The sequence below is a fragment of the Danio aesculapii genome, chromosome 4 (genome assembly GCF_903798145.1).
Source record: "Danio aesculapii chromosome 4, fDanAes4.1, whole genome shotgun sequence".
Taxonomy (NCBI): Eukaryota; Metazoa; Chordata; class Actinopteri; order Cypriniformes; family Danionidae; genus Danio; species Danio aesculapii.
The window spans coordinates 22645298-22670695 of record NC_079438.1 but is presented as its reverse complement, the minus strand read 5'-3'; the positions used below and the strand labels follow the sequence as shown (position 1 = coordinate 22670695).

At 37.9% G+C, this 25398-nt stretch overlaps 7 non-coding genes and 1 pseudogene across 7 annotated transcripts; 2 read left to right on the top strand and 6 right to left on the bottom strand.

Moving 5' to 3' along the window:
- The window catches only part of LOC130222303 (zinc finger protein 208-like), a 758572-nt pseudogene that overhangs the window by 469339 nt on the left and 263835 nt on the right, over positions 1–25398 (bottom strand).
- trnae-cuc (transfer RNA glutamic acid (anticodon CUC)) lies at positions 21499–21570 on the top strand. Its single transcript has one exon. It is a non-coding gene; the product is annotated as a tRNA-Glu (tRNA).
- trnay-gua (transfer RNA tyrosine (anticodon GUA)) lies at positions 21630–21716 on the bottom strand. The gene is given in 2 exon segments: positions 21630–21665; positions 21680–21716. It is a non-coding gene; the product is annotated as a tRNA-Tyr (tRNA).
- On the bottom strand, positions 21825–21896 carry trnae-uuc (transfer RNA glutamic acid (anticodon UUC)). Its single transcript has one exon. It is a non-coding gene; the product is annotated as a tRNA-Glu (tRNA).
- Positions 23984–24058, bottom strand: trnac-aca (transfer RNA cysteine (anticodon ACA)). The gene has a single exon. It is a non-coding gene; the product is annotated as a tRNA-Cys (tRNA).
- trnae-cuc (transfer RNA glutamic acid (anticodon CUC)) lies at positions 24351–24422 on the top strand. Its single transcript has one exon. It is a non-coding gene; the product is annotated as a tRNA-Glu (tRNA).
- On the bottom strand, positions 24482–24568 carry trnay-gua (transfer RNA tyrosine (anticodon GUA)). The gene is given in 2 exon segments: positions 24482–24517; positions 24532–24568. It is a non-coding gene; the product is annotated as a tRNA-Tyr (tRNA).
- Positions 24657–24728, bottom strand: trnae-uuc (transfer RNA glutamic acid (anticodon UUC)). Its single transcript has one exon. It is a non-coding gene; the product is annotated as a tRNA-Glu (tRNA).

Here is a 25398-nt window from a genome sequence, read left to right as displayed (position 1 = left end):
TTATTTACTCCACCACATTTCTTTAAAAAGTAATCCATGACATTTTTCCACACTTCTTTACTCTTATCATCTATAAAACATTTGACCAATTTCACCCGTAATGTTTTCATTCTTAAAAGTGGATCTAAAAGCCCAAGTCCCCCAACTTCTTTCTCTCCAATCAACGTGTCATAGGATATTTTTGCTCTTCCTTTTCCCCATAAGAAATCTAAAACACATTTTTTAATTCTTTTATACACTCTAAAAACGAATGTGTTGAAAACAACACAACATGTGTTATTTTCAACACATGTCCTGAGTGTGCTCAGGGACAACACATGTTGAGTTAAGTTTAACACACAAAATGTGTCATAAAATGTAACACATTAATGTGCAGCATAAGTTGACACACAGATGTGTTGTTTTTGTATGTATCTAACACAACTATGTGTTACTATTTAGTTTTTATAATTTTAAATGTAAAAATGATTATAAATGCTATATCAATATACAAAATCTCACAGGAAACATTAAACACTGTTCACATACTGTTTATTTTTTCTCCTTTAACATGGAATTAATGCATTCAAATGTTTTACAGCATTTCATTGTACTAACAATTCATTGTACATAATATAAAAACTCACTTTATAAAAGCATTCATTAAATTGAACTCATATCTGTTACGCACACCAGATAAAATGTCAAATATGTGTGAAACAGTTCCCAACATATACATTTTCAAAATTATTCTCAAGTGAAATAAAGAAATAACCATAGCACACTGCTTATGCATTCACCTACATGTAAGGTGCTTGTCTTAACAAAATAAATCAGGTAACTCTTTATAGTAACGACACACTATGAATCATTTATTAAGCATCAGCAAATAGTTAATTCACTATTTGTTAAGCTAACGCTAACTCCACATTTCAAGACATTAGTAAGTGGTTCATAAATACAGCTACAAAGGCTGTATTCTTGACTTATAAGCACATTTAAAATGTGCTTAATGATTGTACTTTCATAATTCATAATTTCAAATACAAATGGTTTGTAAATAATGCAGTCCTTAACTTATTAGTGAAAAATTAATCACAAGCAAAGTATGAAAGTACAATTATTAAGCACATTATAAATGTACTTATAAGTCAAGAATACAGCATTTGTAGTTGTATTTATAATCCGCTTACTAATGTCTTATAATGTAGAGTTAGCGGTTAACAAATTATTGAATTCAGTATTTGCTAATGCTTAATAAATTATTTATAGTGTGTAGTTATTATAAAGTGTAACCAAAGTTTCAACCACTAACATTTTTAAAACAAAATTTTGTATTTAGGAGTTACATACTGCTGATCACAAAATGACACAATGTCTAGAGGTCTGTAATCTATTAAGTCCCCAGGCAGCAAAGCCATGTCAAAATCATTTGTTCTGATGACACTGAAGGAAAAAAGATGCTCATCAAAATACTTAACTCTTAAAAGTCTCATAAACATAAGTGCACATTCTCTTTCACTTTGGGGAATAATGTGTATAACTTCACCAAATAATGGTTCTCCCCTTTCATCTGCTTTTAAAGTCAGAACGCATCCTGTTCGGTATGTTGTCCCCAAAAAACTGATATTATTACTCACATGAATTGAACTGGTGTAAGTAAGAGTCTCAAAATGTGTGTCTGTCTTAATCTTGTCAAGCAATTTGTCACCCTTATACAAAGATGCAATTACGACTGGGAAAGCATTTGGTACAATCATCTCAAAATAGTGTTTTGAGCTTAATTTCCATTGGTGCATTTGCTGAATCTGGTGTTTATGAGCCAGCGTTTTTGAAATATTACGAAAGTTGCAAACAACTTGGGCATGTCGCTTAAGAGGGTGATGTTTGGCTTCGAACCGCATACACCACAACTTTGAAAGCGGTCCAAACAAAGTCATAATACTCGGATAGTGTGTCATGTAGTGATGTTTAGGAATTAGATTCCTTTCAGGATAAAGAATCTTGAACTGTGTATGGTGATCAATTATTAGCTGCTTAAGATGGACAGCAAGCCCTTTTGACACAACAGGCGCAAAAATTATGTCACAAATTTCCCTCAACATTAGGAAAAGGTGCCAGTGTGGGCTCTGTGGATCAATTAAATCACCTAACAGAAAAGGCAAAACTAGTAGTAAACACCACATCTGTGATGCAGTCTGCTTAATAGCATTTTCAGATGTCCTCAGATTGACAATTACACTAGGTTTATTTTTTTGATTTCCATAGCCATAGTCAAAAGCTGCTATTCTTTCATTTAATAGTTCCAGAGAAAAACATTTCTCTTCATAAATGAAATGCCGCAGCATCAATTTGACCTCAAGAGGTCCGACTCCTTCCAACACATCATGCATAATGTCCACACCAATATTCTCAGTGACATGAAAATACTGTAGGCTGTTTAGGCATGAGTTATGCTTGACACCGGTTGCACTTGCATCATTCAGTTGTACATGGTATGCATAGTTTTCCCTTGTACGTCTTTCTGTGTTATTTTCATCAAAAATAATCTGAGAACTTGATTTGTCAATTAAACAAAATTGACAAAATCGGTTTGCAGAGAAACTTTCCACATAGCCACAGAGTGAGTGACAGGCAAGATTGTCCGCTGTCAGCAAACAGACTGTTCCAAAAAGTAACTGATATTTATCGTGTATTTTAACCTCTATACCATTCTGTTCAATTTCTTTTAAGTCTGTTAAAAGAGGTTCCAGAATTCTGTCAAAACCATAAATGTCTTTATCAACAGAATTAAATAAGAGACATAAATGGATATTGGAAAGTACAGAATTGTTTTCTGACAGCACATTTCGTAAAGCAAAGTAAACAGCCCCCATTTTATGAATCTTCGTTTTAGATCCAAGAGGATTAGTTGTTTCCAAATCATCGAAGTATAACTGAATTTGTAATGCATTTGGATGGTTTCGGTAAAGAGGATGTTTAGAATAATGTGCACCATCACAATAATCATGCATTAAATCCCGTCCTCCGCAAAACTGCATATACATATTCTGCATTTTGTCACAACTAAATAAAAATTTGATTGTGTTAATTATTGAGATGTATTGACATGTGACAGGCACAAGCACCTGGCTTTTCCCCCCATTCTTTCTAACACAATCTAATCTGTGACCAAGAAACACTTCTGTTGGTTTCTCAAAGGAAAAATTGTCAGAAAAGTACTTAGTTAGTTTAAATGTAGTATCTATGTCACTAAACATGTTTCTAGCATTGTCAAAATCCTTCATAAGTGTTTGAACTTCAGTACTATCTAGCGGAACTGCCAAGTTCTTTAGTAAAGTATTAGTCTTTTCTTGCAAATGACCTAAGGTACGGTCAATAACTTCTTTTGTGCAGGTTATACTTTTTTGAACATCAGTATAAGTTACATTAGCAGAGGCATACATGCTGGCAGCAAAAGCTGCAGCACAGTCTTTTAGGTTTAAACTGCTCTGAGGAACTTGCTCTGTTTCAGACATTTGGGCATTATCCTCAAAATTACTTATTCTGCTTTCATCAATTTGATTGGATATATCTAAGTTCTCTGTGTGTCCTGACTCTTCAGAAGGGCATGAATTCATTTTAAAATGATCTCTGTTCAGATGTTTTAAAAAGGAATTGAAATTATGATATGTTCTGGGGCAACCATTTTGACTACAAATTAAAGTTAGGTTGTGACTATCAGAGAGTGCATGCACTTCCCTTAAATGCCAAATTAACCCCTTTGTTCCAACAAAATCATTTTGAAGACACTTTGGACATGTGTACATGCTTATTTCAATTAGGTACGAGACTGCACCTTAGCAATCAATTCCATGACCTTTGATCGTTTGCAAGATGACTGGGACAAAGACAGGTCATATATATACTCAAAAAAAGAAAAAACAGAAGACAGTTGACATGGATACTGAAGATTGCACAGCCAGAAGAATTTGAAAAGTCTGTCTACAGCACAGGTCAGGCTTTCAACATCAAGTGGAAGAGCAAAAGAGTCATTCTTTGCCACAATTACATACTGGGATCCATGTCCTAAAGAACCGATGGAAACCAACTGCGGCTGAGCTGACTTCAGGGTCCCTTTCATGGATTCAGCGAGCAAAGTTGTAACGTTGGTACCAGCCTTCAGGAATGAAACAATGAAAAGCATTAGAAAATGTTGCTGCATTAGAAACAATTTTATTTATCACAAGTTCACACAATAAAAACTATACCGGCACTTGCTCCAACAGGTAGGACATAGCAGAAGTCACACAGCATTTACTCCCAGCAACACTTCTCCCAGATGCAGTGGGTGGAAGAAGATGAATAAGGATCTTCAACATAGTGTAACACAGCTCATCTTGAAGTGAAGATACAGGTCACATGCAAAAGAAGAATTTAAACAATTTATTTGAAATTAATAATTTACCTTGAACAGAATATTAATATTTACATTAAGTTTTCTCTTTTAAACTAAGTTTAGAAAAGTGTAAACATGCAACAGACATTTTGGCTGAAACTCATACCATCATGCTGATTGTCAGCCTTCTCCAGTAAGTGTCTGATGTCATTTTTCTTCTCCAAGGATGCTATTTCCTTGAGTTTTGGAATTATCGTCCCTTCCCATTTCCGGATAAACAAGTCTTCTTTCCCATCTGTGAGCTTGGAAAATTCAATGTCCATCTCAAAGAAAGAAAGAAAGAAATCAGAAACAAAGAAATATTAATATTACAATTACGAAATAAATGTGTGTACAGTTCTGTCTTAGTTGAGCATGTCTATTACCAAAGCTGGCATGTCAAGAAATCTGGGATATTCCTTGAAGATTTCAGCAACGGTTGGGGATTTTGTTGTTATCCATCTCCTTCGGTAACTGAAGGTTTGATCGATTGCAGTCTTTATTGATGATGAATTCTCTGGTGATGGTCGCATCCTCTTTATCAGAGTCAACCACTCACTTGGTACAGTTTCATCTGGACTTGGCAAAGAAGGTTGCGGTGTACAATGACGACGTTTCAAACAATACACCCGCTGGCTCTGTTGAAGCTTCCGTCTGATGTTACGTAATCTCATTTCAATAAATCCACTGTGTGATGGCCCATCAAAAAAATGCTCCTGACATTAGTAATGCAAAAACAAAACTAATTAAGTCAAGTATACATGAGCAACTAATATACGCATTCGTAATAAATTCAGTTTATAAAGTAAAAACATTCTTACATGTCCCTCATTTTCACCAAAGGGCACCTGAATCCTTAACGAGGGGAACAATGACACAATCTCTTTTGCTAGTGACAGCTTTTCTGTAGCAGATGGATAGCTGAAAAAGTAAAAATAAAAAATAGTTGCATAAATTGCTCTTACACAAACATTGACAAACATAAAAAAACTGACTAAACAGTGGTACTTTAGAATTGATTGGGATAAACTGATTGTTAAATGTATTTCTTTTTTAAAAATGTTAAATGTAGAGTTTATTTTAATATATAACTTATTTAAATAAATGTAATTTAATTAGTTTGCAAATAAATACACCTTACATGAAATAAACAAACCACATACTCACAATCCATGTTTCTCTACAAGGTCACTGACAGCAACTTTAACAAGAATCTTTCTTGAGGAAATAGACAGCGTCTTTGTCTCTTCATGTTCTCTCAGAATTGTAGGGGCTTTTTCTTCAAGCAGCTTCAGTAAACTGGTTGTGGTGCCAGTCTGAGTTGAATCTGTTAAAGGACACTAAGAAATGCCCAAACCATTTTATTTATTTAAATTTTTACTTTTATCTATAGCAATATAAAGGGAGAAAGATCATAATGTCTTACCTGTAATGAGTGCACACTTCTTTCTAATGATTCGGGGGTGTTGCTTGCAATATAATATATTTGATATTTGTCAAGCTCCTGTACTCCTGCATTTACATCAGTGTCAATGAACTCTTGAAAATCTGTGTCAAATTTCAATATTCTATCAAGAGATAGTTGTTGAGACAGTTCAGGTTTGACTGAGGCTATCAGATCTCCAACACTGCCAATTGTGAATAGTTTTCTCCATATTTCCTTTCCGTCTATGAAGACAGTTGCAAGAACTCGGTGTAAAACTGTTAGAGGGACTGTAATTTGTTCCTCGACTTCCATCATCTAAGTAAAAGAGAGAGAAATCCATATATACACAGCACAATGAGAAAACACACACACATGTAACTGTGTATGACAATAAAATATACATTTTAAACAGTATGTGACTAGTCGGGTAGCACAAAATGGCGCGCAATTATGATTATATTAAATATCTTTATATTTTAGACATTGTTTATGAATTTGCTCACACCGCGGCGCCATTTGGTGTCTGTACAAAGCGCCCAACTAACGTTATGACAAGGGATTCTTGTTCAAATTCCTGCCGCAGAGCGTCATCTTAGGTTTTATATTTAATAACGTTATGGTAATAACGTAAATGTACAAAAAAAAAATTCCGGTAACGTTACCTCGAGTGTCAGAGACGCGAAGACTTTAACGTGACGCGAAGATTTTAAAGTGACGGCAACTCTCATACCAAAATGCAATACATATTTAGGGTAAATCTTTTGCCTTAAATATGTAACATATTATTAACACTTCTGCCAAGTGCCAACGCAGTTTTACAAAAGACGCGCCAGAAGCGTTAGCTTGCGCGGCTAAAGTTAATGTTAGTTACATGACAGAGTTGCAAAGTCACCCGTGTATTTGGAGTGAGAACATGGAGACATAATAAAAGTAACAAAAAAAACTTCTTGGACAATTAACACAAAACATTCTCACGCAGAGTGGAAGAAATATTTACTATCGTAGACAATTTTTCATCAATTTCACTCACCTGAGGCAGAGAGGTGCATTATCCGACAGAGCTCTGGGAGAGCGACGGTTGAAAAAGAACGTCGCTGCGCATGCGCGGGCAGAAATTCACAGCAGAAATCCTTTACAGTCTATGCATAAATCCTGAAATGCAGAATTTTCAGCCACATACTCACAATGCTTATTTTATATTACCATCATGATAGATAAATACATAACACAGTGCCATCTGACTACAGGCAAAAATGCATTTTATTCCAACATACTGTTTAAATGTTTAACACAGTCATTGTGTAAACAATTAAGCACAATATTAACACACAATGTGTCTGTAGTAACACAAAATGTGTTACGAACTGTTTAACACATATTTTGTGTAAATTTTTAACACATCATTTTTAAGAGTGTAGTATTCACAAGGCAATGGGGTAACACTCAGCACATACCACATTTTTGAGAGCATTAGAGAATTAATCAATAAAACCTTTCCCTTCAATGTCAGGTTTCTCAATTTCCAATACCTCAATCTAATTTCAACCCCTTTTAAAACTCCCTCCCAATTAAAATGATCCGCTTTATTAAAATCCAAACCAACCCAAATGCCTAAAATCTTGATATGTTCATACTCTTCCTTAAAATGTATGTGCTGAGGTAAAACATCTGCCCTTCCAATCCTCATACACACACTCTTTTCAACATTAATCTTAGCTCCCGTCCCCTTACAATACCTATTTAAAATCCCCATTGCCTTTGTTACACTTTGAATGTCTTCAACCAACAAGGTAGTGTCATCTGCATACTGGTAAACTGGCTCATGTTCAGTTCTTTCTTCTATTTGTATTCCTTTTATTCCATTGACTGCTTTCATTGCTAGTCCCAATGGTTCAGCTACTAATGTATACAGTAGTGCAGATAGTGGACATCCTTGTCTTATAGACCTTGTTGGTTGAAAACATTCCGTTAAAAAACCATTGCATTTAATACATGTTAAAATATTATAATAAAAAATGTTGATCCATTTCCTAAAATTCTCCCCAAATCCAAATGTTTTAATCACTTCAAACAAATAGTCGTGTTCCACTCTATCAAATGCTTTCTCTAAATCCAAACTAATTAAATATCCATTCATAATTTTCTCCTTCATATACAATAATGTATCTCTTATATTTTGAACTGTGTCTAATATGTCCTTCCCCTTTACTCCATATGCCTGTGTGGTGCTTATAATTTTAGGTAATACTTTCCTTAATCTGTTTGCTAAAACCTTTGCTAAAATTTTAAAATCTGTATTTAACATTGTTAAGGGCCTATAATTCTTCAGATCTAAAGGACTTCCTTTTCTTTTGTATATCATTTTAATCATTCCTATCTTCATTCTTTCACTTAATTCTTCTTTTTTAAAAACCTCATCATATACTTCTTTTAAAACAGGTACTATCATTTCTCTAAAATTCTTATAAAACTCATTGGTTAACCCATCTATGCCTGGACTTCTCTCCGTAGTTAACTGTCTTATTGCTTCATCAATTTCTACTTCAGTTATCCCTGCATCACAGAAAACTTTATCTTCATCTGAAACTTTTAGTTTTATTTGATTTAAGAGAAACAGTTGATCATCCCTTGTAGTTCCTTGACTCTTAAACATATCTTCATAGAAATTTTTAACAGCTATTAAAATTTCCTCAGTTCCTTGTTTTAATTCTCCATTTAAATTCAACACCTCTTTCATTAAGTCTGCTTTCTGTCTATTCTTTTCTAAGTTAAAGAAGAATTTTGTACTTCGATCTCCTTCAACAGTGTACTTTGCTTTGCTTCTAATTATGGCCCCTCTGCATTTTTCATTTTCCATCTCTTTTAGTTGTTCTTGTAAATATATTATTTTCCCAATATCTTCATTTTGATCTATTTGCAGTCTTTTTATTTCCTCTTCTAATTCCTTTCTTATTTTCATTTCTTTATTATTTTTAACTCTTTTTACCATTTTACAGTATTTTATTGAACATTTTTTCATGTCTAACTTCATATTGTCCCACCATATTCTTTTATCTTCTCTATACATTCTGTCCAATTTACTGTTTGCAATTTTTTGTGTAATTTTTTCTTTGTATGTCTCATGTTTTAAAATTGTTGCGTTCAAAATCCATACACCTAATCCCCTTTCAACTTTTACACAATCTAATTTCACACAAAAAAACGAATGATCACTAAAACTGACTTTTTTATAAAATAAACTTTTGATAAAATCCTTCATTTCTACATTACATAACATATAATCAATCCTACTTAACTTCAGCTCATGTAAAACCAGTTGCATTCTTGAAAAATCCCTCTTTGTCTTGTTTTTCTCTCTCCACACATCTATTAAATTGCATTCTGTCATCATTTTCAGTAGCTCCTCTCTCCCCTTGTCTTTTCTATATACCATCTTACTCCCCAGATCTAATTCTGTAAAAACAGTATTAAAATCTCCAATTACAATAACATTCTGCCATTTCTTTACATTTATACTAACGTTTTTAAAGAAGTTCACTTTTTCATTTTCTTCATTGGGTGCATGAATATTATAAATGATGAAATGATCTTCTCCTTTTTCTAATTTCATCGCCATGCTTTTCCCAACTCCATCCTCAAATATGACTTTTTCTTTTTCATATGTACCTCTTTTTATTAAAATCGCTACTCCACAACCCAGTTTATCCTCTCCATTGTTAAAATATATTTGACCATCCCATTTGCTTTGAACCATTTTAACACTTTCATTTTTCCAATTTGTTTCTTGCAAAACAATCACATCAGCTTCTTTACATAACACCAACATTTTTTCAAATTTCTCCACATTCAATAAACCTCTTGCATTCCACGATAAAATGTTAAAAAACATGATAAAAGATATTAAAATATTAAAACCAACCATTATTTTAAGTCTCCTCCTCTACCTCTGCATACTCATTTTTTTCACTCAACCAACAGCCCCTTCCATAAAAAGAAACACACATTAAAATCATGTTAAAATAAATAAAATGGTTAAAAAACATTATTTCTCATCATCTTCTTCCAGCCCTCTTAACACTTCATACCTATTAACGTTTTTTACTCGCACCTTTGTCATCATCTTTTTTCTTGCATTGTCCACATTTGGTTTTACCTTTATTGTCCTTCTTCTTATTAGTCCTCTTTCCACTTTGTTCTTCTCTACATAATCTGTCCTTTGTTCTTCATCACTTTCCATTCCTTCAGCTTGATCAGTCTTACTTTGTTCATCGTTTTCCACCATATTTAAAAAGTTTTTAAAACTGTCAGTTATTTCCATTTGTGTCCACTGTTCTTGTTCTGATGTCTGTTTTTCTTCTTCATCATCCCTTATAATATTTGTTTCCTCCTCCATTACCTTTGTCGTTGATTCTTCTCCTTTCTTGTTTCTTTCATGCACCTGTCCGTCTACTTGTTCTGCTCCCCCTCCTTCCTCTCCTTCCATCCAACATTCACACTTGTTTAAAAAATTTTTACATTCTGGGCATTTGACAGTATTACAATTCCTTGCAAAGTGTCCCTTTTCTTCGCATTTGTAGCACTTAAAATCTGGGCAATCCATTAACAAGTGTTCAGGGCTCATGCACAGCCTACAGGTCTTCACTTGATGGCTGTGCATTACCCTGAAGTACTGCGGCCCTTCTGCTGTTTCCAGCTTTGTGCTGTATGGCAATGATGCCACCTCCTTAGGGAATCTCACTTTTAGGAACCTTGTTCCGTCCTCAATGTCAGTGCCAGTGTAAACCCTTCTTTTTATTTTTGATATGGGATAAACTCCCCATCCTTCTAATTTTTCTAAAATTTCTTTATCATCAAGATAGACGGGCAGGTGCATGAAAGAAACAGCATAATCCCTGTTTTGCAGCTTTTTGATTTCACAGTTCACTCCCTTATTCAACAGGCTATTTAAAAATAGGTGCAGCACCAGGAGCCGCTCAGCTTGCCTTGACTCAGCACCGACAGAAACAACGCCTTTGGGCACTCAATAGTTTACCTCTTTTTTTTTTCTTTTTAAAATGTATTCCTTTTTTTTTGGCAAATGAAGGAATTCAAAAAGCTTACAGCACCTAGTATTCCCAGGCGGTCTCCCATCCAAGTACTAACCAGGCCCAACCCTGCTTTGCTTCCGAGTTTAGATGAGATCAGGCATTGCCTTTTTTTTTTATTTTATTTTTTTATTAAAAATAATTTCAGTTACAATTTTACACGGTAAAGCATAATACAATACATATTAAAAAATCATTTGGAATCAAAAACATTAAAACTGTGGTAAATTCCAGTTCATTTCTTTAAAAACTTGACATGCTTTGTTTGTCAAGATTTTGCGCAGTTCACCTAAATTGTCCTCGTTTTTATAATATATATACAGTTTTTCCATATATCCTTCCATTTTCCTCCTTAAAATTGCCCATACATCCATCACAATTTTCTCTTTTTTTTGCCACAATTCTTCTTTCCCACATTGCATTCTTCATCAGCATGATACATAGGTTGACAATTTTCTTATTTTCATTATTCTTATTCCATCCCAACATCAATACTCTGCTCCATTCTGTTTCATTTTCATCCCAGTCTCCAAGTAGTCCTTTAATTAAAACTTTACAATCTTTTAAAAAACTTTCCAATTCTAGACAATATAAAAACATGTGTAAAAAACCCTCTTCTTCTTTTTGACATACTTTACATATTGCACTTTGTTCCATCCCTATCTTGTTTAAAATGACATCTGAAAAGATTGCTTTGTGCCTTATTAAAAATTCTAGACATTCGACTTTTGTTTCTACATACCTTCCTTTCATGTTCCCCCATATTTCATTTGCTTTTACATTGTATTTTTCCATCCAGTATTTGTTTGCTGTTGGTTCTTTAAAAACTTTCTCTCTAAAAAACAATAAATATTCTTCACTGTACATTCTTTAAAATCATGTGTTTTTTCTCCTATTTTCACATACACTTCATTTGTTTCTTTTTCTTTTTCAAAATTGTCTATGCTTCGTATCCATTCTTTCGGAATTGCCTGTTTAATTATGTCAAGATTTTTCTCAATTTCCCTTCTGTTGTATTCCTCTTTCGCCTCCTCCATTGTGTCTATAACATATTGTTCAGTTAAAAAGCCTTCTTTAAATTCATATAAAATGTCCCTTACTTTTAAAATCCCAACTTCTATCCATTTCTTAAAAAATAAAACCTTCCCTTGACTTAAAATGTTGTTCAAGAAAAGAGGTTGGTTTAAAATGTTTTCCCTTCCATGTGGATTATATTGCACTATAGTTAAAAAGTTCCCCCACGCGCTTAAAATTTCTCTATAAAATTCAGGTAAGTTTTCTGACATCCAAGCTTTTGTTTTCATCCATAAAATCCCATCTCCCATGTTAAAATGACCACATTTGTTTAAAAAATATTTCATTGTTTTTTTCCACTCATAATTTGAGGATACATTTATTAAGTTTTTTCTTTCCATGTTTTTTTTTTCCAGTTTCATTTTATTAGTTCGTGCTGTATATTTCTTTGTGTATGTAACATATAACATTTATCTGTATTCACTTTACTCATAATGAATGTATTATTGAGTCTTATGTGTCCTTAAGTTATAATATTATTAATCTGACTTCTGTCCTGTTTTTACTGGTCATTGTTTTAACTTTAATTCAATATTTATAAAGAGTTTCAGATGTTTTTGCCAGTGATTATCAATGCCTCATGTGATTAGTGCTCTTCCTTCATTTTTCAGATAAATCTCTATTTAATCATAAGTTTTAGATCTTCTTTCAGTAAATGATCAGCTGTTGATTGTCCTGCCCTTACAAAAATAGCCTACAGGAATCCTGCAGAATTTTCTTTTTTTTCTGCAGGAATCTGCTGGTATCCTGTAGGAATTATGAAATCCTGCAGGACAAAATGACAATATGTGCAGGCAGTTCCTACAGGTTTTAGAATCATGCAGTACTTTTTACAGGAATCCTGAATGATCTATTTTTCCCTGCAGGATAGCTGCTGTCCTGCAGGAATGATAAAATCCTGGAGGACACATTGACGATATGTGCAGGGATTTCTTACAGGTTTTACAATGGATCCAAGCAAGTGACAAATCCTGCAGGATTTTATAATTCCTGCCGGAGTTATTTGCTGTAATTGGAATGAAAGAAAGAAATTCTGTCACTTGCTGTTGGTAGCAATACAATATGAGTTTTAACAGATAAACAATACAACAAACAAACAAAAAATAAATACATAAATAAATAAAAGTATACGAATAGATTATAGGCAATTATAAAAATCCACCATTACTCTAAACCATTCAAATTATACATTTGCATTTTAAATTTTATTCCTATACTTCTTTATTTCCTTTATTAAAATGTCAATCCATCTATCTATTTTAATTCAACTCCCATCTGTTTTGTTGGATGCAAAAAAAAAAACTGCAAGACCTGTCAGTGAGGTAGAAACATGTTGAATGTACGTCTGCATTTTATGAGGTCAACAGAGTCTGTCTATCCCTCTTTCTTTTAAAATTTTTGTAGCTGTTATCCCTGCTTCTCTGTCTTTTTGACCTGAGCAACCTATTTTATTCTGTGTCCATTGCCTTTTTGTGGCAGCTGGAACTGGTGCCTCTTCGTTTAAGTACACTTTTTATTCCATTTTTATCCTTTATAAAGAAGCAGGTTAGTGTTATTGTTAGTGTGGTTGGTAAACATAATGTGTTTTCTGCGATATTAGAGTAAATTTAATTAGTAAATTATTATAAACATTTATTAAACATACTACGTGAAATGCCCGCGAAGCAGACGTCATAAGCGAGAGTCGTGTCTGATGCGATGAGCTTGTCTTAAAGGTTACCAAGAACCTGCTCTTTCATGTACAAAGGTATGTTTCGGTTTAAGTTATTGTTACTAAAACTTGTATTTATACTAAATGAATTATTGATTGTCGATTGTTTTTAGATGGGTTTCCATAAAGAAAATCCTTTTGTTAACATTTCTCTTATGACAAATCATCTGATAAATCAATCTGTAATATTGAAGGATGAGGGGCAGATCATGAACATGATAGATAAAGTTTTGCATGATATGATAGATATTATCAAACAACCCAAGCACTTTACATTCGGAGAATTACAGTATTTAATAGCTTAGTCCTTATAAACAATCCATTAATAAAGTACATTATTTACTAGGCTGCTTACCCGAATATGCAATATGATCCTCATAATGATCACAGTGAAATGAGGTAAGCGTTCATTTTTATATCAACTTTAAATGTCTGACCGTGATGCCTATTTAGGCCTATGCCAGTCTATAAAAAGATAATATAGCTTAAACACTAATATTTTAGAGGGAGTAGTTAAAGTTTGCACAACCAGTGTTTGGTCTTATTAACCTGCCCATAATTAAACGTCATGTAGCCTACTTTTTGATTACTTGACCTGCAGATTAACGGCAGCACCAGCGGACATAAACGAGATCTGTGCATAACAGGGTTTTATGTGTCCCCAATATACACAATCAAGAGAGTGCACGACTCCATAAGGTAACGTAAACTGCACACACTTGATTATGTAATGTATGAATTCAGGGACGTGTCTCACAGCACAAAGCATAACTTAATTACCCATGCTTAATCGGTCATCGATGAGGTCTATTGGGTTTGAAGGGTTACCGACAATAAATCAATCGAATAATCATTAGCATCCCTAGTTTAATCAATCGTAAAAGTAGTGTCAATGTTATTAAAATGCACACACAATCTATCACTTAATGTATCCAATACAGGGCTCTAGACTAACTTTTTGCCCTGGTGCGCCTTTTTTTCTTAGGTGAACCACGCATTGCATAGTGTTTTATATTTACATTAAAGATAAATAAGGCAAGAATATGAGAATTATTATTTTATATTTTTACACCTACAAAAATATCTTGTGCTAGTGCACTTGTTTAATAAAAATCTTTGTAATTGTAACATTCAACATGCAATACAGTACCATAAAAAACTAAACTAAACCGCATAATCTTTTGTATTTACAAGTAATATTATGTTTTATACTCGGCCTATGCCTAAAATCCAAAAAGCACTAAATAATTTATATATTTATAAATTACTCTAATTAAACTAAATAACTATACATTACACTAAATAACTAAATATGGCTATATACAGTAGGCCTAATCTTGGGGTGACACAGTGGCGCAGTAGGTAGTGCTGTCAGCTCACAGCAAGAAAGTCGCTGGTTTGAGCCTCGGTTGGGTCAGTTGGTGTTTCTGTGTGGAGTTTGCATGTTCTCCCTGCATTCACGTGGGTTCCCTCCAGGTGCTCCGGTTTCCCCCACAGTCCAAAAACCTGCGGTGCAGGTGAATGGGGTAGGCTAAATTGTCTGTAGTGAATTAGTGTGTATGGATGTTTCCCAGAGATGGGTTGCAGCTGGAAGGGCATCTGCTGCTTAAAAACGTGCTGGATAAGTTGGCGGTTCATTCCGCTGTGGTGAGCCCGGATTGATAAAGGGACTAAGCCGAAAAGAAAATGAATGAATGAATGAAGTCCTAATCTTAATCTCTGATTAAAACAAAAGTAATCCAGCAATGCAGCACCACTGACAAGCAAATGGCAGAGAAACAAAGCAACCACAAAAATCGCGGAAACAGCAGTGAGCCCTTTTTCTGAAGTTATGCCTTTCTTTTTTAAATTTAATTACTGTGCATTTAATGTAAATAAATCAATAATGAATAGGCCTATAAGTGTATCCTGTGTGTGTGTGCGTGCGTGTGTGTGTCCACCAACTGTGTCTTTCATTACTGAAGCAGCTCTCTCCCAAAATCAAAATTTGTCTGTCTAGCAATATTTCGACAATATTTAAATTTAGATGAGCCTATAGTCAAAATATGCAGAAACTGTGCAGCTGCACATTGAATCTGAGGTTTCATCTCATCTCGCTCTCGCTGTCATCCAGACATTGATATGTAGACACCACATAAACATCAAGTCGCGAAATTGAGGCCGGTACCAGCAGAAGCCCTTGTGAAATGTCAAAATACAGCACTGAAATGAACAGGTAATGTTTTTCAGCCAAAAAGTCTATCTAGGATATCTCTAAAAACGCAATCAGAGCCAATGTTATTGTCATGATTACCAGCGATCTCTAACCACCAGAGGTCGCTGGTAAGCACTCACCCTCACAATAACCTATGGACTACAAATCGCCATTCATGGACTACATTTTCATACATGCGCTCCGTTCACAAACACACATGCTTCCTCATTTTGACTGATTACATTTGCACCAGCTGAGGATTGTCAGAGACTGATTACACACACTATTTAAACAACACACACACTCCCTGCCTTTGCCGAGTCTTGTTAACTGTATAGTGACACTACAACGCGTTTTCCTAGTCTAGTTTCTCCGTGTTTTGATCTTTGCTGGTTTCCCTTTCTCCTTGTCTGCCGCCTGTCTACCGACCTCTCGCCTGTGTTTAACTACGATTCTGGACTGCCTTCATACATCTGTTTGCACCTGTGTTGACCATTGCCTCCCTGAGTTTGAATAAACCTGCACGTGGATCCTAAACCTCAGTTGTCTCTGTCACTCCCCGTGTTACAGAAGACTCGGCCTAACATGGATCCAGCGGGGATTAAAATCATGTGCCTGCGTCAGGGAGCCCAGTCAATCGAAGAATATGTGGAGGACTTTATTGAACTATCACATTTAACATCGATAAGTGAGGTATGTCTCATGATATTTTTTTCATGGTGGGCTATCTGAACCACTATACTCACAGATGCCATTAAATGATCCTCACTGTTCAATAAAGAACTATTGACCTGGCACTACAAATGAGTGGGTCCCCCTTCACCGTAGGAGAGGTGGAGGAAACTCCTAAATGTTTTTTGGGGAGGGGCAGTGTACAGCATGAACAGATGACAACAGGGCTTGCTGTACACTCCACCGAAACATTAATGCTGGCATCACCATCTCTCCAGTATACGGTACATCCTCCAGCTCACAAGATGGCCGCTCTCAATCCTTCAGCTCACAAGATGGCCTCTTTCAGTCCTCCAGCTCACAAGATGGCCGCTTCTAGTCCTCCAGCTCACAAGATGGTCGCTTCCAGTCCTCCAGCTCACAAGATGGCTGCTTCCAGTTCTCCGGCTCACAAGATGGCTTCCTTTTCCGAGTCTGTTCCTGCCTTTGTTCCTGCCATAGTTCCAGTTCAAGTTCTTGAAAGACCATCGCCACTACTGCCAGTGCCACTGCCTGAGCCACTGCCGCTAGAGCTGCCAGAGCCACTGCTGCCAGTGCTGCCAGATCCTCCAGAGCTGCCAAACCCTCAGTCATTTCCAGAGCTGCCAGATCCTCCAGAGCTGCCAGATCCTCCAGAGCTGCCAGACCCTCAGTCATTTCCAGAGCTGCCAGATCCTCCAGAGCTGCCAGACCCTCAGTCATTTCCAGAGCTGCCAGATCCTCCAGAGCTGCCAGACCCTCAGTCATTTCCAGAGCTGCCAGATCCTCCAGAGCTGCCAGACCCTCAGTCATTTCCAGAGCTGCCAGATCCTCCAGAGCTGCCAGACCCTCAGTCATTTCCAGAGCTGCCAGATCCTCCAGAGCTGCCAGACCCTCAGTCATTTCCAGAGCTGCCAGATCCTCCAGAGCTGCCAGATCCTCCAGAGCTGCCAGATCCTCCAGAGCTGCCAGATCCTCCAGAGCTGCCAGATCCTCCAGAGCTGCCAGATCCTCCAGAGCTGCCAGATCCTCCAGAGCTGCCAGATCCTCCAGAGCTGCCAGATCCTCCAGAGCTGCCAGATCCTCCAGAGCTGCCAGAGCCACTACCGCCAGTGCCACTGCCTGAGCCACAGCCGCCACTGCTGCCAGAGCTGCCGCCGCCTGAGCTTCCTGAATGGCTGCCGCCTGAGCTTCCTGAATGGCCGCCACCGCCGCCTGAGCTTCCTGAATGGCCGCCACCGCCGCCTGAGCTTCCTGAATGGCCGCCACCGCCGCCTGAGCTTCCTGAATGGCCGCCACCGCTGCCTGAGCTTCCTGAATGGCCACCGCCGCCTGAGCTTCCTGAATGGCCGCCGCCGCCGCCTGAGCTTCCTGAATGGCCGCCGCCGCCGCCTGAGCTTCCTGAATGGCCGCCGCCTGAGCTTCCTGAATGGCCGCCACCACCGCCTGTGTTTCCTGAGTGGCCGCCGCCTGAGCTTCCTGAATGGCCACCAGGTTCATATGACCCGCCGACGTCTGCTGAAAGTAAGGCTCCAAGCCCTCCGCAGCTCCATGCTCCAGGCCTTCCTCAGCTCCACTCTCCAGGCCTTCCTCAGCTCCACTCTCCAGGCCTTCCTCAGCTTCATGCTCCAGGCCCTCCTCAGCTCCATGCTTCAGGTACGCCTCCTCTACATGGTCCTGGCCCTCCATCCTTCCGCCTCCGCTCCACCTCCCGCCTGATCAGTAATAGGAGTGTCTGGAAGCCACTCCTAGAGGGGGGGCTCTGTCATGATTACCAGCGATCTCTAACCACCAGAGGTCGCTGGTAAGCACTCACCCTCACAATAACCTATGGACTTCAAATCGCCATTCATGGACTACATTTTCATACATGCACTCCGTTCACAAACACACATGCTTCCTCATTTTGACTGATTACATTTGCACCAGCTGAGGATTGTCAGAGACTGATTACACACACTATTTAAACAACACACACACTCCCTGCCTTTGCCGAGTCTTGTTATCTGTATAGTGACACTACAACGCGTTTTCCTAGTCTAGATTCTCCGTGTTTTGATCTTTGCCTGGTTTCCCTTTCTCCTTGTCTGCCGCCTGTCTATCGACCTCTCGCCTGTGTTTAACTACGATTCTGGACTGCCTTCATACATCTGTTTGCACCTGTGTTGACCATTGCCTCCCTGAGTTTGAATAGACCTGCACGTGGATCCTAAACCTCAGTTGTCTCTGTCGCTCCCCGTGTTACAGTTATGTAGTAGTGTTGCCTAAATATTACATTTCTAATAAAATTCAAACCAAAATACAATAGCATTTTTTGTTTGATAGAAATACACGGAAACGAAATAAAATCAAAAGTTGGCTATTTTGTAATTTGTTTTAATATTAATAAAAACATACTTCGACTATTTAAGCTTAACGGCTATACGCTGCCAATGGCCATTAATAAATATTATTTTACTTTGTACTGGATTATAATGTATATTTTACAATAAAAACTAAAACAATTCATAACACATCAGAACTGTAGACCTGCAGTGTGTAGCCTAAACTGTATGCAGGGGGTGTTGGTCAATGGCCTACGGCGCATAATTGAACTAATATCTCCTAATAGCCTAAAAGAGCCTAATTTGAGATTTAAAAAATAAAAGACACTTTAAAAAAGGAACAACACGCAAATCGATAACAAATAAAACTGGTTGCGTGTTTCAGCACTTGCCACTCCATACCAAGGTGTGGGGCTGTGTGTGTAGCACCTTTAAGCAATGTGTGTCAATCAAATGCTGCTGGTGAGAGAGCACGCATAAGTGTGCAAAGCAGGTAAAGATATAACAAAAAGCAAGTTCATATTATAAATATTTTATTAACGATACTTATCGAAAATTCATTTAATTTTACCCCTCGAATAGAATTTTAGTTACACCATTAAGAAATCAGGGCACTCTAGAGCCTGCAAAACTTTGTAATAAAATAATAATCTTAACCTTTTTTTTTTTGTTTGTTTTTTTTTATTTTAGAAAACCGTTTTCGTTTATTTGGTCAAAATGAATGTGGTATGTATGCTTTTAATCTATGTATAACAATTGCTAAGTATTTGATTTGGATAAGGAGAAATATGGCTAAACATGATGGGAAGAGAGTGGATATATGGCGTATGTTTAAAAACAGAATGGAGATGGCTGTAAAATTGATATTCAACTATTTTATAGTACAAGAAAAGGAGGATGTATTTATAGAAATAATGGTAAAAGGGAACGTAATGGTTGATTACAAGGACAACATTTTAAGTTGGTTATGGGAAAAATATGAAGTCTAATAATGAGTGTTGTAAGTATCATGTGATTTTTGTGTGATGTGATCATTTCTTTGTAAAAATGTAAATATTTGATTTTAATTTAAAAAAAAATAAAAATATCTCATCTGAACTCGGAAGCAAAGCAGGGTTGGGCCTGGTTGGTACTTGGATGGGAGACCGCCTGGGAATACCAGGTGTTGTAAGCTTTTTAAATTCCTTCATTTGGCAGCTAATACACTTCCCAAAATATAAAAAAAAAAACCTCTGAATTCCTCTCTGAACTCTGGAACCAGCCAAGTCAGTGTACCCACTTCCCCTGATTCCATTCGGGGGAAAGTGGGTACAGTGACTTGGCTGGTTTAACTTTGCAAGAGCTGTTGGTGCCCCGGAGCAGAAACAGAAAAAAAATCAAAATACAGGTAAACAATTGAGGGGACAAGGGCCTTGTTTCTGTCGGTGCTGTGTCAATGCAAGCTGAGCTGCGCTCGGCTCCTGGTGCTGCGCCTATTTTTAAATAGCTAACTCTTGACGGCTGCTCTCGCTTACGGCCATACCACCCTGGCAATGCCTGATCTCATCTGAACTCAGAAGAAAAGCAGGGTTGGGCCTGGTAGGGACTTTTGCAGCAAGTAGGCTGGGTTTACGATTGCTAAGCTAGAATCCTTTGATCCATAGTCATAAGCGTTATCCTTTGTGCCACTGGCACTCCGTTCAGCACCTTGTTAGCACATTGTTTGAAACAAGGACAAGGCTCTGTCAACCTGGAGTTCCATCACCACACATTTTGCTTTGTTTTATAGCAAGACGTTGTGTGGATGGGATGCTCTTACAGGATTCCTGACAGTCCCTCCATAGAACCCCTGAGATCCAGGGTCGGAGACTCTCTTCTCTCCAAGAGGAGGTTAAAAGCCATAGTTTCTTTTATGCATGTTTTATCAGAGCACTTAGGTATTGCTACAGCTCAGAGACTTACAAGTGGAAGAGATTACGCTGCAAGTTGGCTGGGTGACTTCTAAGTGGTAGGGACTTTTGCAACAAGTAGGCTGGGTTTACGATTGGTGTAGCTGTAGTAGACGTTAATAAAAATCTAGCGGTTGGGGCAGCCTTTGAAACCAGGGGAGCACCCCACGGGCTCTGTGATTGAGGCCCCTTAAACTCAACACACTCCAGAGTGGACCTGAACAGTTCCAGTGGGGGCGAAAGGCGACTGCAGTGCACTGGCTGACATCAAAGCAAAAAGACCAGAGCGAGCCAGCCAGGAGTCGAACCTAGAGTCTTCTGATCCGTAGTCAGATGCGTTATCCATTGCGTCACTGGCTCTGTCTGCTTATCTTTTCATCTTTATCTAGTTGCTTGTGATAAGGACACAGCTCAGTCAACACGGAGTTCATTCAACACGGAGTTCGTTCAACACATGCTGTCCTTCGTTATTATGGCAAGTTGTGGTGTCGATAGGATGCTCTTACAGTGCATGTGACAGTCCCTCCCTAGAAGAACTGTGATCCAGGGTCTGAGACTTTCTCCTCTCCAGGAGGAGGTTACAAGCATTAGATTTATTTTTGTCAGAGCAGCTGCAGCATACTTGCGTGGAGGCCCACAGCTAGACTTGAGGGCAAGGTTTTACAAGACCTTCCCTGGTGGTCTAGTGGTTAGGATTCGGCGCTCTCACCGCCGCGGCCCGGGTTCGATTCCTGGTCAGGGAACTTACTTTTGAGCTATGAAAATATATGCTAACTGCACAGGTATGAAAGGGCAAAAGACCTCCTTCGAGCCGGAGTTGAACCAGCAACCTAAGGATTGCCAACAACACACCTACAGTCCTCCGCTCTACCAACTGAGCTATCGAAGGCTTATGAGAGTCCAATACAAGCCCACCCCCTTAAAGTTGCTGCAAAAAAGGGCAGTGGCAGTGGCAAGACTGCTGGAAAAAAAGGGCAGTGGCAAAAATACTCAAGGCTTCCCATACCGGGAGTCGAACCCGGTCCGCCTGGGTGAAAACCAGGAATCCTGACCGCTAGACCATATGGGAGCTGCCACTTATGAGGGCAGTCTTGGCAAAAACTTCAGTTCTTTCTAAAACAAAATTACAAAGACAATATCATGATTTGAAAAAAGCAATACCAAAAGATTGGATTGAAATAATTGGAAAAAAAAATGAGTTGCGGGATAAGGAAGAATTACCAGAGGTCTATTTTAAGAAAAAAAATGGAGAAAAGATCAATATGAGCTTATGTACAGTTAAGAGTTTTTATGTTGTTTTTAGATCAAAGGCTTTTATAAGACCTATAGCATTCAACTACTGGAAGGAAAGATATGAGGATTTAAATGAAAAAGAAATATGGGGAAATGTCAGAATGAAATATATGGAACCAATTTTACAAAATTGTAATTATTTATTGAGACATAATTGCATATTAACAGAAATGAGATTGTGTAAAATGGGAATTGAACAAGATATAATATGTAAGGTGTTTAGGAAGGAAGGGGAAGGTTTATTACATTTGTTCTTCTATTGTAAAAAGTTGGAGGAATTATGGAAAAATTTAAGAAAATTGCTAAATCGTTAATAGGGGACATATATGTGGATGAACAAAAGAACTGGGAAAAAAAATATTTATTTGGTCAAAATGAATGTGGTATGTATGCTTTTAATCTATGTATAACAATTGCTAAGTATGTGATTTGGATAAGGAGAAATATGGCTAAACATGATGGGAAGAGAGTGGATATATGGCGTATGTTTAAAAACAGAATGGAGATGGCTGTAAAATTGATATTCAACTATTTTATAGTACAAGAAAAGGAGGATGTATTTATAGAAATAATGGTAAAAGGGAACGTAATGGTTGAATACAAGGACAACATTTTCAGTTGGTTATGGGAAAAATATGAAGTCTAATAATGAGTGTTGTAAGTATCATGTGATTTTTGTGTGGTGTGATCATTTCTTTGTAAAAATGTAAATATTTGATTTTAATTAAAAATTTTTTTTAAATATCTCATCTGAACTCGGAAGCAAAGCAGGGTTGGGCCTGGTTGGTACTTGGATGGGAGACCGCCTGGGAATACCAGGTGCTGTAAGCTTTTTAAATTCCTTCATTTGGCAGCTAATACACTTCCCAAAATATAAAAAAAAACTCTGAATTCCTCTCTGAACTCTGGAACCAGCCAAGTCAGTGTACCCACTTCCCCTGATTCCATTCGGGGGAAAGTAGGTACAGTGACTTGGCTGGTTTAACTTAGCAAGAGCTGTTGGTGCCCCGGAGCAGAAACAGAAAAAAAAAAAAAAAAAAACAGGTAAACAATTGAGGGGACAAGGGCCTTGTTTCTGTCGGTGCTGTGTCAATGCAAGCTGAGCTGCGCTCGGCTCCTGGTGCTGCGCCTATTTTTAAATAGCTAACTCTTGCCATACCACTCTGGCAATGCCTGATCTCATCTGAACTCAAAAGAAAGACAGGGTTGGGCCTGGTAGGGACTTTTGCAACAAGTAGGCTGGGTTTACGATTGCTAAGCTAGAATCCTTTGATCCATAGTCATAAGCGTTATCCTTTGTGCCACTGGCACTCCGTTCAGCACCTTGTTAGCACCTTGTTAGCACATTGTTTGAAACAAGGACAAGGCTCTGTCAACCTGGAGTTCCATCACCACACATTCTGCTTTGTTTTATAGCAAGACGTTGTGTGGATGGGATGCTCTTACAGGATTCCTGACAGTCCCTCCATAGAACCCCTGAGATCCAGGGTCGGAGACTCTCTTCTCTCCAAGAGGAGGTTAAAAGCCATACTTTCTTTTATGCATGTTTTATCAGAGCACTTAGGTATTGCTACAGCTCAGAGACTTACAAGTGGAAGAGATTACGCTGCAAGTTGGCTGGGTGACTTCTAAGTGGTAGGGACTTTTGCAACAAGTAGGCTGGGTTTACGATTGGTGTAGCTGTAGTAGACGTTAATAAAAATCTAGCGGTTGGGGCAGCCTTTGAAACCAGGGGAGCACCCCACGGGCTCTATGATTGAGGCCCCTTAAACTCAACGCACTCGAGAGTGGACCTGAACAGTTCCAGTGGGGGCGAAAGGCGACTGCAGTGCACTGGCTGACATCAAAGCAAAAAGACCAGAGCGAGGCAGCCAGGAGTCGAACCTAGAATCTTCTGATCTGTAGTCAGACGCGTTATCCATTGCGCCACTGACCCTCTCTGTTTAGTTTGTCATCGTTAGCTTGTTGCTTGTAATAAGGACATGGCTCTGTCAACACGGAGTTCATTCAACACATGCTGTGCTTTGTTATTATGGCAATTTCTGGTGCGATAGGATGCTCTTACAGTGCATGTGACAGTCCCTCCCTAGAAGAACTGTGATCCAGGGTCTGAGACTTTCTCCTCTCCAGGAGGAGGTTACAAGCATTAGATTTATTTTTGTCAGAGCAGCTGCAGCATACTTGCGTGGAGGCCCACAGCTAGACTTGAGGGCAAGCTTCTACAACACCTTCCCTGGTGGTCTAGTGGTTAGGATTCGGTGCTCTCACCGCCGCGGCCCGGGTTCGATTCCCGGTCAGGGAACTTACTTTTGAGCTATGAAAATATATGCGAACTGCACAGGCATGAAAGGGCAAAAGACCTCCTTCGAGCCGGAGTCGAACCAGCGACCTAAGGATTGCCAACAACACACCTACAGTCCTCCGCTCTACCAACTGAGCTATCGAAGGTTTATGAGAGTCCAGCACAAGCCCACCCCCTTAAAGTTGCTGCAGTCCGACTGCTGGAAAAAAAGGAAGTGGCAAAAATACTCAAGGCTTCCCATACCGGGAGTCGAACCCGGTCCGCCTGGGTGAAAACTAGGAATCCTGACCGCTAGACCATATGGGAGCTGCCACTTATGAGGGCAGTCTTGGCATAAACTTCAGTTCTTTCTAAAACAAAATTACAAAGACAATATCATGATTTGAAAAAAGCAATACCAAAAGATTGGATTGAAATAATTGAAAAAAAAAATGAGTTGCGGGATAAGGAAGAATTACCAGAGGTCTATTTTAAGAAAAAAAAATGGAGAAAAGATCAATATGAGCTTATGTACAGTTAAGAGTTTTTATGTTGTTTTTAGATCAAAGGCTTTTATAAGACCTATAGCATTCAACTACTGGAAGGAAAGATATGAGGATTTAAATGAAAAAGAAATATGGGCAAATGTCAGAATGAAATATATGGAACCAATTTTAGAAAATTGTAATTATTTATTGAGACATAATTGCATATTAACAGAAATGAGATTGTGTAAAATGGGAATTGAACAAGATATAACATATAAGGTGTGTATAAAGGAAGGGGAAGGTTTATTACATTGGTTCTTCTATTGTGAAAAGTTGGAGGAATTATGGAAAAATTTAAGAAAATTGCTAAATCGTTAATAGGGGACATATATGTGGATGAACAAAAGAACTGGGAAATTTTTTTTTTATTTGGTCAAAATGAATGTGGTATGTATGCTTTTAATCTATGTATAACAATAGCTAAGTATGTGATTTGGATAAGGAGAAAT